Consider the following 18,009-nt stretch of genomic DNA (forward strand, 5'->3'; position numbering starts at 1 on the left):
CAATGTTTATTTCATTTCAAGTAATGCAAGGTTTAGTTTCAGGTTTAGTTAACTATTTAACCCTGGTTTAAATGAGAACCTAAACTTAAGTATTAATTTGAGACCTCTTCAACTGCAAAAAACAAGGATTTTTAATTGTTTTGTGTGTGAGTGTGAGTAAGTAAGTGTGTGTTTGTGTGTGAGTAAATGAGTGTGTGTGTGTGTGTGTGTGTGTGTGTGTGTGTGTGTGTGTGTGTGTGTGTGTGTGTGTGTGTGTGAGAGTGAGTGAGTGAGTGAGTGTGTGTGTGTGTGTGTGTGTGTGTGTGTGTGTGTGTGTGTGTGTGTGTGTGTGTGAGTGAAAGTGTGAGTGTGTGTGTATGTGTGAGTGAGTGTGTGTGAGTGAGTGAGTGTGTGTGATTGAGTGAGTGAGTGAATGAACGATTGAGTATATATAGAAGAAATATTAATATTTTGTGCAACCTGACATTATTTTAAAATATTTACGAGAATTTTATCATTTTTCATGAGTCATCCCTCCACAGCCAAACTCATTCATTAAATTAGAATTATTCTGAATTCAGAATAAATGAATAGATAGATAGATAGATAGATAGATAGATCGATAGATAGATATTTTAATTCATTATAAGAGATAAAATTCCATTCTATGATTCTCCACTAGATGTCAGTATTGTACAGTCAGACTCCAGCACTGATTTAGAGACTGAAACTGAGTAATTTAAGCAGACGCTGATGCAAATAAAGCAGAGCTGTGCCTCACAAATCATAACAGAAAGTAGCTTGTGTAGCCAGTAGTTGTATAGAATACACCCATTCTATTAATTATAGACTGTAAAATACAGTTACGTAAGTTTGATTACAGACTTTAGAATTCATCATACTGTACATCTGAACCATGAAATGTCTTCAGTGCCCTTTGCACGGGCCTGTTTCTCTCCACAGAGACACACACTGATTTCCTGCTTTCTTAATCGCATCTGACTGTCGATTCGAGCAGCTTATAATGACCTGCTCACTACAGCACATGTTTTAGATGTTTCTGCTGTCAGGACACGAGCATTTGCATGTTTCTGGCTGGGAAATGTGGGGCACTGCATTTAATGTAACTGTTCTCTTTGGTGAAATATCTCAATTGTACTGAAACGGCTGTAATTGCTTCATATGCCATCGTGAGGTCAGAGAGCTCTGAATATTGGGCCTGAACTTGTACGCTGTCATTATTTCTGCCTTTATAATTAATGCTTTTGAAACCTGGCAGTGGTTCATTAGGGCTAAACTGCTGCTGTGCGGAGTGAGAAGACTATAGAGAGACTATAAAGTATTGTAATCGCAAACAATAATTGGAGCATATCGCATAATTCAAATTATAATACGCATTTGCTAATTTATGAGCAATTTGCGTGGGTTAAAGCTTAATTATGTTCATTTTTATACATTTAAAACAATCATTTTGATCTGTTTATCACAAACAAAAACGTGTAGCTATTGTAGTGCACAATGCTATAGTCTATGGGGCAAGATAATTTGGAGAGAGTAGAAGTACAGCTCGTATTTAAAAGCAAAATCACTTATTGTCATGTTGAATGTCAAAACACTTCTATTCATTATTCTGAACAAAATATGTGTTATTTGAGTATCACGTTAAACATAAGTAGGCCTATGCCAATTGTGGTTATTCTTTCAAAACAATGTGTATTTTAAATGTATTTATGCCCTTAAACCTCCTTTGACTTGAAGTATGCCACTAACACTAAGGTTTTGGCTTGTTTTTACAAAGTGAAAGACAAATTGAAAATCATTTTTCTGAGCTATTCATCCCAAATGCTCTCCATGAAATATAACCCAGAACATTTAACATTTAATAGGTAAGCCTATTAAAAAGCCTTTTTACTATGGTAAGCCTACTGTCGGGATGGTTTTCACAGGAAATTGCGTACATACGTCGCTCGCTCATGTGTCTCGTCATATCCGTAAACAGAGTAAAGATGCTCCGGCTGCTTTGCCTCGTGTCTGGTGTTTGAGTTGCAGGGGTTAGTTGTCACAACGAGGAGAACGAGACAGAGCTCGTAATAAAACCAGAATCAACCTTGGTTTGGCTTTTCAGAAAAACTGAGGGATTTGAAATGCTGTAAGCAAGATGGAGATGGCGTTTTTATTGCTCAACAGGACAGGTGAGTAAGGTATTTTATCGAACAGATAAATTGCCATGTGTAGATCTCTTAATGAAATCATGCATGATCTATTAGTTAGTGAAGGGTCATATTCATCCGCACAGTCACGCAGAGCCGAAGCACGACCAAAACAATGTTCTTCCGCGAAATGCATTTAGCCTAGTTTCGTTTTTTAACTGCTAGATGGGCAAAGGTTACATAGTGTAAAATGTGTAAAATAACTGATTTCTTGGTAAATTAGCATTGCAAATTGCTATTTAATAGCTTTGCTATTGGTCTGCTTTGTTTATCAACTCAAATAAATGAAACAAGACTTGTATCAAGCCATCAGAGCAGCTGTAGTGCAGGTTAGATTGATCTCAGTGTTGTGAGACAGATTTATCTCCTCATGTTCGGACATCAGCCCTGCACCTCACTGTATCATCAGTTTCATAACCTCAACACACACGCTACGAAGAGTTATAACCACATCTGACAAAGAGCGAATGATGTATCCTCGCGCCTGAGATGTGATTTATGAATCCAGTGCTGCTCAATGGGGACTGAGGAATAGATACAGCAGCAGTGGCCAAAATAAGTTCTTCTCCCTTTATTCAAATATTATTATAAAAAAAATGTTAAAGATTTTGTAAACCTATTGTGTAGTTGTGCTTGGAGTCAATTGTGGACATCATTTTTGGCCAAGCTGTCATACAAAGAAATTATGAACACATGCAAAAACAACAAAATATTAATAACTGACTATGTTGTATTCATTGTATGCTTATATGTTTTTATTTGCAGACCTTTTTTTTGCCAAATAATTAAGTCAGATAAACACCTTAACCAAGCTTAGTGTTTTGTTCCTCCCTCGTATTTAAAAATATAAAAGATTTTCCTCATAATTTGATGGTTTAATTGTACTCGTGGGATCATTAAAAACAAATATACTCTCTGGACATCACTTTTGGCTGCTATTGTACTGTATATTGTGTGTTTCATCACACAAGATTTCACATATTATTTTGAGTGCAACTGCTTTGATATGACATTCAGATCTCCAGTGTGCAAATGCTATTGTGCAATGCTATGAAAGATTCGCTTTGCAGACTCGTTTGTAGATGTGCATGTCATGTATTTCTCATATTATAAAAGCCTCATAGCAGTTGAGCATATATCTGTGCATGCAGGAACCGAAGGGTCCCGTAAAGCCGAATCTCTGCGAGAGCTAAAAACCCAGTGAAGTTCATCCATCATCCGCAGTCCTCTTTACATTACCATTGATCTACACTGAGGATAAAAATAACATGCTGTTATTGTTATATCCCAGCAAGCAATTTCTACAGGGTGATGGAGTGAACTGCTGCATCTGCCCTGGCGTGGAAACACACTCGCCGTCTGTCTTCCTGTCAATAACATGACACTTGTGCAAATCACGGATCAATCACGGCTGGAAGCGGAGTGCACTGAAGAAGATATCTGGACCTGGGCTGTTATTAGAACTGGAGCTAAAACTAAAAACAGTTTCCATACTTGAAATAAAATAATCAATAATAAATAAAATATAAGTTTGCCAAGTCAACATTTCATATTTTAAATTATTTTAACTTTATGTACCTATTAACACAAAAAAAAAATTACTAAAGTTACGAAAATTGAAAATATAAACATCAAATATAAAATCAGTAACGCTTTACCATACGGTTTCATTAGTGAACTGCATTTCTACAGCATTTATTAATCTCAGTTAATGTTATTTTCAGCACTTGCTAATACATTATTAAAATCAAAGGTTGTATTGGTTAACATTATTTAATGCACTGTGAACTAACAAACAAACAATGAACGACTGTATTTTTAACTAACATTAACAAAGATTAATAAATACTGTAACAGATGTATTGCTCATTGTTAGTTCATGTTAGTTACTGCATTAAATAATGTCAACAAATGAGACCTTAAAGTGTAAGCAATCTAATTCAAAATATTAATCAAATCTATAATAGTATCTCAAATTAATGATACCAACACAGATTTGGACTCAACTTACTTTTTAATTATCATAAAATCATAGTATTTGTTAATTTCTTGCTTATATTTGAGCGTTTCTTCAACTAAGAGCACTTTTGGGGAAAAAAAAACTAATACATTCACATTTTTAAATGTCTTGGAAATGCATTAAAAGACCTTTTAATATCGATATGTTTTTTTCCTAGACTTAAATCTTTGTACTACATTTTTAATCTCAAACTATGAAAATCTATCAAAAAAAATATTATTTTATTTAATCTCAACAAGTAGGAGCATAAATCAATAGTTATTGAGTAAAAAATATATTAATTTCTTTTATTTCTACATAAATCACATCTGTCTGTCAGCTGTGGCATCATTTCAACAACAGCAAACAGTTTTGCCCGTCATGACGTCTTCGTGTGTTTAGACATTATCAGTGAAGGGCATGGAATATGAAAAATATGCCATCAGATCAGATGTGTGGACAAAAAAAAAGAAGAGAAATCAAGATAAATATCACTTGTGTATAGAATATTATTGCATATGATTCCCACTCAAGCTGTTATTTTGCCAAATTAAGCAAAAACTGTGCAAATATTTAATTATGTGTATTTATGAAATATGAAATTAGCCTTAGCGTGATGAAGTTTAAAATAATATTCAAAACATTACTTCTTTCACCACGCTTGATGCTGTCAAACACGATCCATCACTCCAGATGCAGCAGAAATGACAGAAACAAACACCCATAAATGTGATTATTCCATGTCATATGTAATGGTTTAATTTTGTGGATTTTTTTTGAGTTTCACTGAAGTGTGTGACTGTTGGGAAGAGAAGCACGGAGCGATTCCTGTCAGACGAGAAGAAACATCTGGCGTGCGTGTGGGCCGTCAGCTCTCGACTGAGTGTATTTAACAATATAATAATTATTTATTTGGTGCAAATTAATCAGTCTCTGTGTGTAGACTGTAATTTGTTTTGATTCATTGAGTCTGTTAAGCACTGCTTACACACTGTAGTGACGCTAATGCTTTTATAATTTCTGTGCGGCTTGTTTTATATGTTCACTGTATAAAATGTTCACAGAATCAGCTGGATTTTACTCTTATTAGGAGTGAAGAATGATTTCTGAAATGCAATAGCAATTGTGCACATGGAAGAAAAATCACAAGACAGATCTCTAACTCAACAGATTCTTTTAGATGGCAATGAGATTAAAGTGTAACTCTCGCCAAAATCAAACCTAGGCTCTTTTTGTTAATCTACCTGAGTCAAACAGGTGTAAAAGCATAATCAGACTGGAAACGCCACTTTTAAGATTGACCGTATTTTCGTTTTCGGTCAAAATGCCTTTTGAATGGGAGTGCATGGGGCACTACAGTGTTAGCATCAACATCGCTACTCTCCTCATGATACGTTGCATTCGGAGATCGACTACTTTTGACTGACAATATTCCAGCCACCGGAAACACTAACTGATAAAGCGAGTGTCTTTACTCTTTACTCTGGTGTCCAGGTCATGTGGTCATTTGTCTTCTGTCAACTCAAATCTCTCACAACATTAGCATCTGAAATGAGGAAGACCCCGTCTGGGTTACTGTAGTCCTCCACAAACACACAAGATGGATGGATGGATGGATGGATGGATGGATGGATGGATGAGAGATAGATAGAGAGAGAGATAGATATATATTGAGAGATAGATAGATGGATGAGAGAGAGATAGATAGAGATGGATAGATAGAGAGAGATAGATAGATGGATGAGAGATAGAGAGAGAGATAGATATTGAGAGATAAATAGATGGATGAGAGAGAGATAGATAGACAGAGATAGATAGAGAGAGATGATAGAGAGAGAGATAGATGGATGGATGAGAGAGAGATAGATATTGAGAGATAGATAGATGGATGAGAGAGAGATAGAGAGGTAGAGAGATGGATGGATGAGAGATAGAGAGAGAGAGATATCGAGAGATAAATAGATGGATGAGAGAGAGATAGATAGATGGATGAGAGAGAGAGAGATGGATAGATAGAGAGAGATAGATGGATGAGAGATAGAGAGAGAGAGATAGATATTGAGAGATAGATGGATGAGAGAGAGATAGACAGAGATAGATATAGATAGATAGAGAGAGAGAGATAGATGGATGGATGAGAGATAGATAAATAGATATTGAGAGATAGATGGATGAGAGAGAGATAGATAGACAGAGATAGAGATAGATGGATGGATGGATGGATGAGAGATAGAGAGAGAGAGATTGAGAGATAAATAGATGGATGAGAGATAGATAGATAGAGAGAGATGGATGGATGGATGAGAGATAGAGAGAGAGATAGATAGATAGATAGATAGATAGATAGATAGATATTGAGAGATAGATGGATGAGAGAGAAATAGAGAGAGAGAGATAGAGAGAGAGACAGATAGAGAGAGAGAGAGAGAGAATGATAGATGGATGGATGAGAGATAGCGAGATAGATAGATAGAGAGATAGATATTGAGAGATAGATAGATGGAGAGAGAGAGAGAGAATGATAGATAGATAGAGAGAGAGAGAGATGGATGGATGGATGGAAGATAGAGAGATATTGAGAGAGATAGATGGATGAGAGAGAAATAGAGAGAGAGAGAGAGAGAGAGACATAGATAGATAGATAGATAGATAGAGAGAGAGAGATAGATGGATGGATGAGAGATAGATAGATAGACGTTAAATGATATTTTACAAGACAGAAAGCGCTGCACTTCAGGTGTTTAACTACTTTTTTTCCCCATTTGTTTTAGAGATTTTGTTCTGATGAAAGTCCAGTGGATCGGCCCATAGATGTAGTTTTAATCTAAAAGTTCTTCAAACAGCTTCGCTTGAACATTTCCAATCCAGTCTGAGTGAACCTCACGTCACACTGCTCAGTGTCACAGGTGCTTGGTCCATCTTCATATCTCTAATGAACTCCTCCGCGCGTGTTCACGGGACGGGGTGTGTTTTATCTCCAGACAGCACTCGCTCAGACCCTCTGTGTTTCGGGCCGGCTCTCGATTCAGCTTTTGGCCACCAGAGAAGCAGAACTAATGACAACATTAGTCCGCCTTTGTGTACGAGGCCACCGGATATGGATTAACCAAGCAAGAAATAATCTAGGATTCTAGAGTATGCATGAATAAGCACACAGGGTCTTTAAACGCTTAGTTTTCGCCCCCAAAAATGTTTTCCTTTTCTCTTTTCGGACGAGATCCTGCGCTTTGTGGCTCTGAAGATGAAGAGGAACTCAAGCAAGTGTGCTACTCATTAAATCGCTGATTTGTTTAATCTGCAGACCTCACACCAGACAGGCTTTCCTCATGTGACCTCGTCTCTCTCTCTCTGTCTCTTTGTCTCTCTCGGATAAAGAGGTTTCGAGCGAGTGTTTGACACTGGGACACAACTCCTCCAGCCTGTGCTGTCTAATTAAAGTCACTTTGGTTTCTCTGTCTGATGTGTCTAATGATGTGGTCAGTTCCTGCAGGTCTGTGGTCAGTTTACACACTTTAACAGGCATGAAAACACACAGACACTTTCCCAAACAACCTTTCACTAAAACTTCTTTGGGTGAATCTCACAAGAATATATACTGTACTGTATGTATGTATACACTCACCTAAAGGATTATTAGGAACACCTGTTCAATTTCTCATTAATGCAATTATCTAATCAACCAATCACATGGCAGTTGCTTCAATGCATTTAGGGGTGTGGTCCTGGTCAAGACAATCTCCTGAACTCCAAACTGAATGTCAGAATGGGAAAGAAAGGTGATTTAAGCAGTTTTGAGCGTGGCATGGTTGTTGGTGCCAGACGGGCCGGTCTGAGTATTTCACAATCTGCTCAGTTACTGGGATTTTCACGCACAACCATTTCTAGGGTTTACAAAGAATGGTGTGAAAAGGGAAAAACATCCAGTATGCGGCAGTCCTGTGGGCGAAAATGCCTTGTTGATGCTAGAGGTCAGAGGAGAATGGGCCGACTGATTCAAGCTGATAGAAGAGCAACTTTGACTGAAATAACCACTCGTTACAACCGAGGTATGCAGCAAAGCATTTGTGAAGCCACATCACGCACAACCCTTGAGGCGGATGGGCTACAACAGCAGAAGACCCCACCGGGTACCACTCACCTCCACTACAAATAGGAAAAAGAGGCTACAATTTGCACGAGCTCACCAAAATTGGACAGTTGAAGACTGGAAAAATGTTGCCTGGTCTGATGAGTCTCGATTTCTGTTGAGACATTCAGATGGTAGAGTCAGAATTTGGCGTAAACAGAATGAGAACATGGATCCATCATGCCTTGTTACCACTGTGCAGGCTGGTGGTGGTGGTGTAATGGTGTGGGGGATGTTTTCTTGGCACACTTTAGGCCCCTTAGTGCCAATTGGGCATCGTTTAAATGCCACGGCCTACCTGAGCATTGTTTCTGACCATGTCCATCCCTTTATGACCACCATGTACCCATCCTCTGATGGCTACTTCCAGCAGGATAATGCACCATGTCACAAAGCTCGAATCATTTCAAATTGGTTTCTTGAACATGACAATGAGTTCACTGTACTAAAATGGCCCCCACAGTCACCAGATCTCAACCCAATAGAGCATCTTTGGGATGTGGTGGAACGGGAGCTTCGTGCCCTGGATGTGCATCCCACAAATCTCCATCAACTGCAAGATGCTATCCTATCAATATGGGCCAACATTTCTAAAGAATGCTTTCAGCACCTTGTTGAATCAATGCCACGTAGAATTAAGGCAGTTCTGAAGGTGAAAGGGGGTCAAACACAGTATTAGTATGGTGTTCCTAATAATCCTTTAGGTGAGTGTATTTGTATCATTATTATCACTGTCCTTGATAAGTATAATTATACATATTTCTTTTTTATAACATTATTGATACCCTTTTTTTTTTTTTTTTTTTTTTATGAGAATTGAGGGTGAAAATGCTTAATTGTCCTGAAAATAATGTAAATTTTTTAGCAAAATATAGTTTTTTATTACTTATTTATTCTGAATTCAGGGTGAAATGTGGCATGTATGTGTTTTTGACTGGTTTTGTGAGATTCATTCCTTTCAGTAGTGTTTGCAATTTATTTTTTTATTTTTTTGTGCAAAATTGTATCACATAAGTAACTATTATAGTCACATGCAGGAAGGCATACCTTTATGATTTTTCTCTCTTTTTTGATTCTAACATTTGATTTGTAATCAGAATGCAGGATGTGTTTCAGCCTTTTGTGTTCTTGCTATGTTAGTTTAATCAAAATCAATATCTTATTTTACAAAAACACATCTGACCTAAATCCTGCCGTTTATAATTTAATTAAATCTTACTGCAATCTGGGTAACTTGACCAAAATATGCAATGCGCAGTAATGAGAATTCATTCTTACTTATGAGTGAAATTGTTTGTGACCTAATTCATCTTTTTGATTAATTTACTTTCTCTAAGGCAGGCTATAGTTCATTATTTTTGACCACGGTCCTAATGATCAAATCAGACTTAGAAAACTATAAACAGCAAAATATAAATAGCAGTGGATGGATGGATGAAAGTAAAGTCCATGTTGAACAGTCACGTTGCTGCTGTTGTTTTAACTTTGCTTTTCTCTGTGTTTCAGTGTTCGGCTGTGAAGAGTATTCTGTCGATCATGACGGCTGTCTCTCGTTGCTGTTGCTGAGTAAATGGCACTTGAGAGCAGTTCAGTAACACAAAACATTTTGACATTTAGAAGTGTGTGTGAACAAGAGCCCCGAGGCACCAGACACACTTAAAACAGGAGTGTTTTCATAGTGGGAATCAATGACCGCATTCAGAGAACACATGTGAGTCCATCACACCCTCTGAAAACACTGTAACTGACTCGCTGATGGATAAATACTGTCCACTTTTTACTCTGGGTTACGAAACTCTCCTTTCGGAAAAGGGTTAGGATAGCTACCGCGTTTGCATTGCTGTGTTTTGCCTTTTCGCTGCAGTCTGGAAGCGTTTTTAACTGGATTTTAACTCATCTTTTATTTTTAGTCTCATTCTTTTCTGATGTGAACTTGTGTCCTCAAACAAGCGAAGGTCAAAGGTCAGCAGCAGACGCCACTGCGATTTCTCTCTTTCATATGTAAACGTTTTTCTTTCCTTCTTTTTTTTCTAAAATAAAGGGATATAGGAGACTGGGGCTAGTTGTCACACACTTTACTCCAGTAAGACTTTCTCTGACACACACCTCAAAGTTTTGTCTTGTCCGTTATCAAGGAAAGAGACATACAGACAACATTAGGACTTTAGGCCGGGTGTTTAACGCAATTTGCTAATATATAAAAGCAATGTTCTGAATATATTCAGGTCTGTTGTGATTTTGCACATGTGTTGGTGTGCATGTGCGTATGAAGGGCTAATGATTCTGATCTTTGGGTTAATGACAGATTAATGCTGGTTTAATTAGGGCCAGCAGTTTAACCAACACACCTACATACAAAACCTGGCCCAGTTCACCTCATCGAAAGCAAACACACACACCAAATGTCAGCGGGAACAATCTGAGCTGTATAGTTTTATATAAACAAGTATGTATGTGTTTGTGAGTTGTGCGCATATATGAGTGACGTGTAGTGTTACGCACACACAGTCTCTGTGGCGACAGTTTCTCTCATTAATTCATACACACTGATGCGTGTACAGCGTGATAGTCCAGTAATCACACAGACACGACTGAATTCTGTCAACAACTGCCAAAGCATCTGTCTCCAGCAGTGTGTGTGTGTGCGCGTGTGATTGAGTCAAACAGGCACCATGTGTGTGTATGTGTGCTCTCACAGCAATACATTGATACTGAACATTTCTTGTTATTTATAGGGTTCACTGAATTTTACTTGATGATGTTATTTCTGGAATTATATTTCTGAATTTATGGTTGGAAAACTCGGTGTTCTGAAAAGCTTCTGTCTGTCTTTCTTTCTTTAAAGGCGTTTATTGTCGTATGTACAAGTAACGTGTACAACGTACAATTAAAATCTGACTTGAATGCTCCACCACAGACCATTAGACAGATTACACAATTGCTATGTACAAAAATGTATTTACAGTTAATGCAGTGTTTATCTGGCACAAAAACAATATGAATCCCAAATGGTATGACAGAAAAGCAACTTGGTAAGATAATTTTACACTAAATACAACACTGTAAACAAAAATGTTGCTGCCTTAAATTTTTAAGTACAATCAACTTGGATGTTTAAGTCATTTCAACTTAAATTACATTAACCGGACTGTAATGTGTTGAAACTAATATAAAAGTTGAAAATTACTTATTTTGATGAGCAATGTATAATGTTTAAAAAAAAACGTTGTCATAACCTATTGATAATATAATTTTTTTTACAGTGTAATACAAATATAAATAATAAATGAATAATAAAAACAAACTAATTCTGAGTCAAAAAGATTATGAAGGACTGCAGCACTAGATTTTGCAACAAAAAAGAAGATATAAAATACTTTTAGCAGTGAATATATATATATATATATATATAAAACAAATTAGTAAAAGTGAATATTGCTAACCCTTGTGTAATGATGCAGGTACAGCAGTGTGAGGTCCAGGACCGTGTTTAGCAAAATATAGGGCAAAATGACACACCTTAAATATGTTATAGTTATAATTGTTGTTTTCATGTCTTAAATGCTGGGTCTGACATGTCGCCCTCGGTGTGTATAGTGGTCAGAGGTGAGTTTGGAGGTGGACTGAGGTGTCCGTGTGGAAAGTCACATGACTGTGTGTTTCGGGGGAGCTTCATTAAAGCCTGCAGAACAGAGCTATCATCGTTCCAGTGAAGACAATTTGTGGCAACCCTTTACAATAAGGTTCTTGTTAACATTAGCTATGAACTTACAGTGAAAAATACTTCTAAAGCATATATGTAATGTCAACATTTACTTAAAAACTATATTTAAATCAAAAGTTGCATCAGTTAATATTATTTAGTTGTAATTGAGTTGACATGAACAGTGAACAGTTCTATATAGCTAACGTTAACAAAGATGATGAAATGTTGCAACGCTGGGATCTTGTTGCAAAGTGTTACCCAGCAAACAATTCATGTTGTTTTAATGTCTTCACATGATCCTTGACATTAATTTTACACATTTAACATGCAAAAATAATATAGCTCTTTAAGCCACCGATTCATGATCAATTTGCTTAGTTTAATTTGTGAACAGCTTCTTTAAAACGAAGCAACTCTATTTGGTGCACAGCATGTGTTTAACAAGCAAGTAAAAGTAAGTCCCTTATAACTTCTGTTTAATTTAAACTAGTGTGTGCAGGCAGACAGGTGTCTGAAAATACATGTACCTGGGTCCTAATGGAGGTCGACAGGGACCCCGGCGTATGATCATGTGTTGGTTAAAACAGAAGCCGGGGCCGACATCATTCACTGGCTCCTGCTGTGTGAGGAATCCCAGATATGAGCCTGTTTAAAAGCACACATTTATCTCTCGCTGTGGTCTTTTGCTTCATGAATGGGTTTTGTGACTCAAGCTTTAAATATGTTGTTGCCTTGAACACACAAAGGGAATCCACTCACGCCAGCGGATTAGGAATGAAACTTCCTGCTGGAAATCCCAACGACAAAGTCCTACAAGCTGAGAGGAGTCGAGCAAACAGGTTAACTCTCAAACAGAGTCGGAGCGAGCGAGAGGAGGTTTAACCCTGTTCATGTCACTCCGCGGTCATTACAAACACTAAACGGCTCTCGGGAAGTGGCCCTTCAGAAAAGAGGCTCCATTCATCCTTTATATAAAAGAGGAGGAGGGTCGGACTGCACAACACACACAGATCTGTCGGGGGACGCTGCCATATGGCTGGACTGGGCTCCAGCTGAGGCCTTGGGTTCCTCTGTTAAACCTCCCAGTGATCGCACACACTTCAACTCGTTTCTCCCAACGAGAACCGCACTGAGATGAGTATGAGCCACGTGCGTGCAGTTCCATCAGTGGCCAGTTGAGGACATGCTTTCCACAGGATGAGTGCAGATATGACGACAGGACAGAGAAAACCTCCAACAAAACGCAAGCAATGACTTTCCACATGTCCTCTGCTTGGGTCTCAGTCCATCACTTTATTTATTTGGTGGTTCGTTAATTGTTACAGATCCTATTATACATGTATGTTACATTCATGTTGAAATGATGATGATGGTTACTTTATGGACTGCATCTTTTATGAATATTAACAGAGAGAGAGAGAGAGAGAGAGAGAGATGGAGGGAGATATGAGTTCCTCTTATATCTCTGGGGTCTCACAGGTAATGGAGAACCTCACTCTGAGCTTTAGAGACTCCAAAGAGAAGCTGAGATCTTAGACCACCCAGAAACAGGCACACACACACACACACACTCGGGGCTTTATCTCTGTGTGAAACTACTGAATGTCTGGCATTCGAAAGTCATAGCAGGTGGATCAGGTGTTACACACACACACACACACACACACACACACACACACACACACACACACACACACACACACACACACACACACACACACACTTTACCATTTACTAAACACAGGCCAATTGTAATTCAGATGGTCAAGTAAAAGTTACTCACCCTCATGTGTCGTTCCAAACTTATACAGTTTGACTTTATTTTTTTTGTAAAACACAAAATTAGAAATTGATCAGAATGAAAGCCGACCGTGACCAGCTGTCAGGTTTTTTGGGGGGAAAACATAGCTTCTAAAAAATACAAACTTATAAAAATGTTAAATTAAAAAATAGACCTTGTTTTTGGTAGAAAGATTTTCTTTCTGTCTCTGCCTTTCCTAACATTTTCAGCTTTTCTACAACCACAAAAGCAATGCAGTGGTGCATAAAGCAGTGTGTGTGTGTGTGTGTGTGTGTGTGTGTGTGTGTGTGTGTGTGTGTGTGTGTGTGTGTGTGTGTGTGTGTGTGTGTGTGTGTCATGTGGGGAGGCTGGTGTTATGCTTCTCTCTGTGCCAGATCTTTATGAGTCATATAAACACAGCCCGGTCAGAAAACTTTGATAATTGGAGAGTTACATAAATGGCTAAATCCTCTGAAAGGGTTTTTCCGCTGGTTTTGAAAGGGAGGCCCACAGAGATCCTCCAGCATTAGCGGCTAGCTAAAGAAAACTCGCTAATTACTTCCCGCTGTGGAGTTTCAGAGGAAGGTGTTTTTACAAATTAAATCCCAGCCATCTACTGTAAGAGCCAGAGAGATGTGTGTGCGTGTGTGTGTGTGTGTGTGTGTGTGTGTAGTATGGTTTTTTGTTTGGTCCCCATGTGGAAAACAGCTTAAAAAATCATACAGAATAATGTTTTTTGAAAGTGTAAAAATGCAGAAAGCGTTCTGTGATGGGTATGGGTTGTTAGAGAATACAATATACAGTTTGTACAGTATACATCATTTCATCATGAAAGTCGCCATAAAACATGGAAACCCAACATGTTTCCATAGAATGTACAAAGATATATATTTAAAATGAAAAAATAAGGTGGTTTCACTTGTTTGTAGATCCTTTTTATTTAATTGTGAAGTTTGCATTTTTTCCAGTGTCAGACTAACTAATGTGCCAATACAACTATAAGTGTTTGAATGTTGTTTGGCTCAACCAATGAAGTTAGTTTGGGGGCGTGGCTATCTATTTTTCTGACCAATGATGATAGGGGGAGGGGCTTTCTTTGGGAAACCTGTTTGAAAAAGTCATTATTTTCGTTATTCCATGTGGTGGCGCTACTGGTCATTTAATCTTTTCTCAGTCCTCTCTTTTCTCCAAGTCATTGTTTTGTGCTTGTGTTTTCTTTCCCTCATGCATGAGATCCATGATCTCTGCAGACACAGATATAGGTCAATCACCAACACCACTTCTCTCCTTTCATCATGAATAATATTTAATAGTTTATTTTTATCAGTAAATGAACAGTGCTGTTACATGTTTTCGTCACACGCTGTACGGTGCCACCATTAAGTATTTGTACACTTAAAAACATCTTCAAGTCACTGCATTAGAAAACATAATATCAAATTTCCAGCAACACATTTCAAAAAAAAAAAAAAAAAGCTAATTAGGTTTAAAATAATATAACAATAGAATTAGGGTTCATACATCCAGTAGAAAACACCATTTGATTCAAATACAATGAACAAAAATCATGAAGAAATTTTGTTCTGAGAAAATATATATATTTAAATTCGACATGCATTAAAGATAAACATTATTTTAACCATGAAAAATCGAAAACAAACCATGCAACAACTAACACACAATCTTGTGTCTTGTAAATATGCATGATTTTGACTTGTCCTGTCAAACTGGATCAGAAATGTGACAAATGCTCAAAAATATTGAAATGTGACCTTTGTCTGTAGTTAATCAGTCTTGTGTGTCTTCCCTCTTTCCATCCTCTCTTGCACTCGTCTGGTAGTGTGTGTGTGCCTCAGGCGTTATGGTGTGTGTGTGTGTGTTTCTCTCTCCAGAGACGCAGTGGGACACCAGTCAAACGTTCTCATGGTGGGCTGTGAGATTGTATTTGGTTTTACTCAATTGTTTTAACGGATTTTCGGAGACTAGATCCCATTACTTCCGAGGCCGTCCTGCGGCACCGACTCACACAAGGCCTCTAATCTGCCATGCAAATTAAATCTTTCCCCTGGTGTGTGTTAACATTTCCCTATTACATGTTTTGACTTATTTATGTCCGTTAGTGCAGGACATGTGGCCCTTGCATGGCATACAAAATGTGTTACAGGCCGTGATTTAACATCGTATTTATAGTAGCATCTAAAATAGTTATTTTACTGATCAAAAGAGACAGTATTTATTTAAATATAAATTATCTTGAAGTTTTGATTTTGAGTGCAAAAGAAAAATATGTAAAATATATTAATATTTAATATATATTTAATATAAAATAATATTTACAGCATATATATTAATACAAAAATAATCATCATTTACTCACCCTTATGTTGATCATGCTTTTTTGATCATTTTTAGGGTTTTCATCTGTTCTTAATGTTACTTACACCTTTAAAGTTCCTCAGTGACATCATGCACCATGCAGGAAGTGACATCATTTTGGAGGGAACACAACAGCACAAACTTTAGTAAGTGCATGAGACTACTATTATGAATTATGTGCTATAGTTTGTTTTTGTGACTCTTTTTAATCCCATAAAATCAGCATATCAAAGGGTGTCAGATTTGTGTTTGATTTCAGTTCCTCACTGAGAAATGGTTAACTTTACCTTGTTCATCCACATCCAGACATTCAGATATTTTCCTGGTAGATATACTGTAATCAAGACATAATCAATAAACTGTGAACCGTGCATGTGAAGGAGAGAGAGAAGTGGTTTGTTTATGTCTATGTTTGAGATGTGTGTGAATGTGTGGTTATGTGTGTGGTTGTGTTGATCAGGCTTAATTAGAAGATGTGGGTCACTGTAAGGTCATCATTTAGCAGTGTGATTTCTAGTATTATGTGTATGCTATTAGCTTTTATTGTTATATTTTCAGTTTTCATTTTTACTTTTAGTTTAAGTTTCAGTAGTTTTGTTTTGTGCGTGTCATTTTTTTTCTACAACTTTAATTAATTAATTAATTTTATTTTTGTATTTCAACTCTTTTTTCAGTTAGATGACAAGGCAACATTTCAAATTTTCATCTAATATTTAGCATCTCATATTGGTTTTATTTTAATTAAATTTTGATATTTTGAATTTTTCATTTCTTCTGTGAAACACAAAATTAGATGTTAGAAATAATATCCAAGCTTTTATTCAAGGTTTTTCATGCATGCAAATGAAAATGATGATTTGCATCGCCAAGCTCTAAAAAGCTCAAAATGCACCTAACAAGCTCCACAACAGTAATCCATATGATTTGTGCATTATATTTCAAGTCATTTGAAGCCATATACAGCAGTCAGGCTAAAAAAAACCCACAAAATATACATATGTATTCACTGAAAATCAGCGATACAGATACGTTTTATTTCCTCGAATGACTTGGAAGAGTTGCATGAAGCACTTTTAAGGTGGTTTTGTCATTTTTGCCTAACATCTAATAAGAAAAGACTGGAATGACATGATGAGGGTGAGTAATATTTCCACTTTTGTGCAAACTATTCCCTTAACTCTAGGCTTCTGTGGATGTGAGCTTGTTAGTAGTTGTTTTTTTGTTTTAGCATAATTGCATGAATTGCTGTGTGGGAATATCTGTAATTGCTCCACACATGTCAGATTGTGTTCATTTGTATTGAATGAATGAATAGATAAAAAACAAAGCACAGTTAAAACTTCCAAACAAATCAATCAATCAATCCATCAGGGTTTCTCGTGCAGGTAGACGTTTGTGCGAACCTCATTTCAAGGACAATTAAGTTGAAATGAACTGAAGGATCAATAATACGCTCAGGTTGAGCCCCAGAAATGGCACACATATGCTGACACTGCCAGCTGATCAGCAACACACACATTCACTGTCTCTGGCTGAATGACAAACAGTGGGACGCCCCTCTTTTGTTCCAGACACAGTTCATCTTCAGGTGGAGCCAACCATTTCATGCTCATCAAGGGGGCATTAGAATTGTATCTCTTTCCAAATCTTTTTTTTTTTTTTTTTTACCGGCAGTGTATTTGATTAGTTTCACAATATGCTGTTGCTAATAACAGTGTAGCAAACCAATCAATTTATTTGTAGTTTTGATTAAGTCTCAAATGGATATTATACAACAGATAATTTGACAATACATTCTGATTGAATAAGCCACCTTTGAATGTATAAAGACAC

The sequence above is a fragment of the Rutilus rutilus genome (assembly GCF_951802725.1).
Source record: "Rutilus rutilus genome assembly, chromosome: 16".
Lineage (NCBI taxonomy): Eukaryota > Metazoa > Chordata > Actinopteri > Cypriniformes > Leuciscidae > Rutilus > Rutilus rutilus.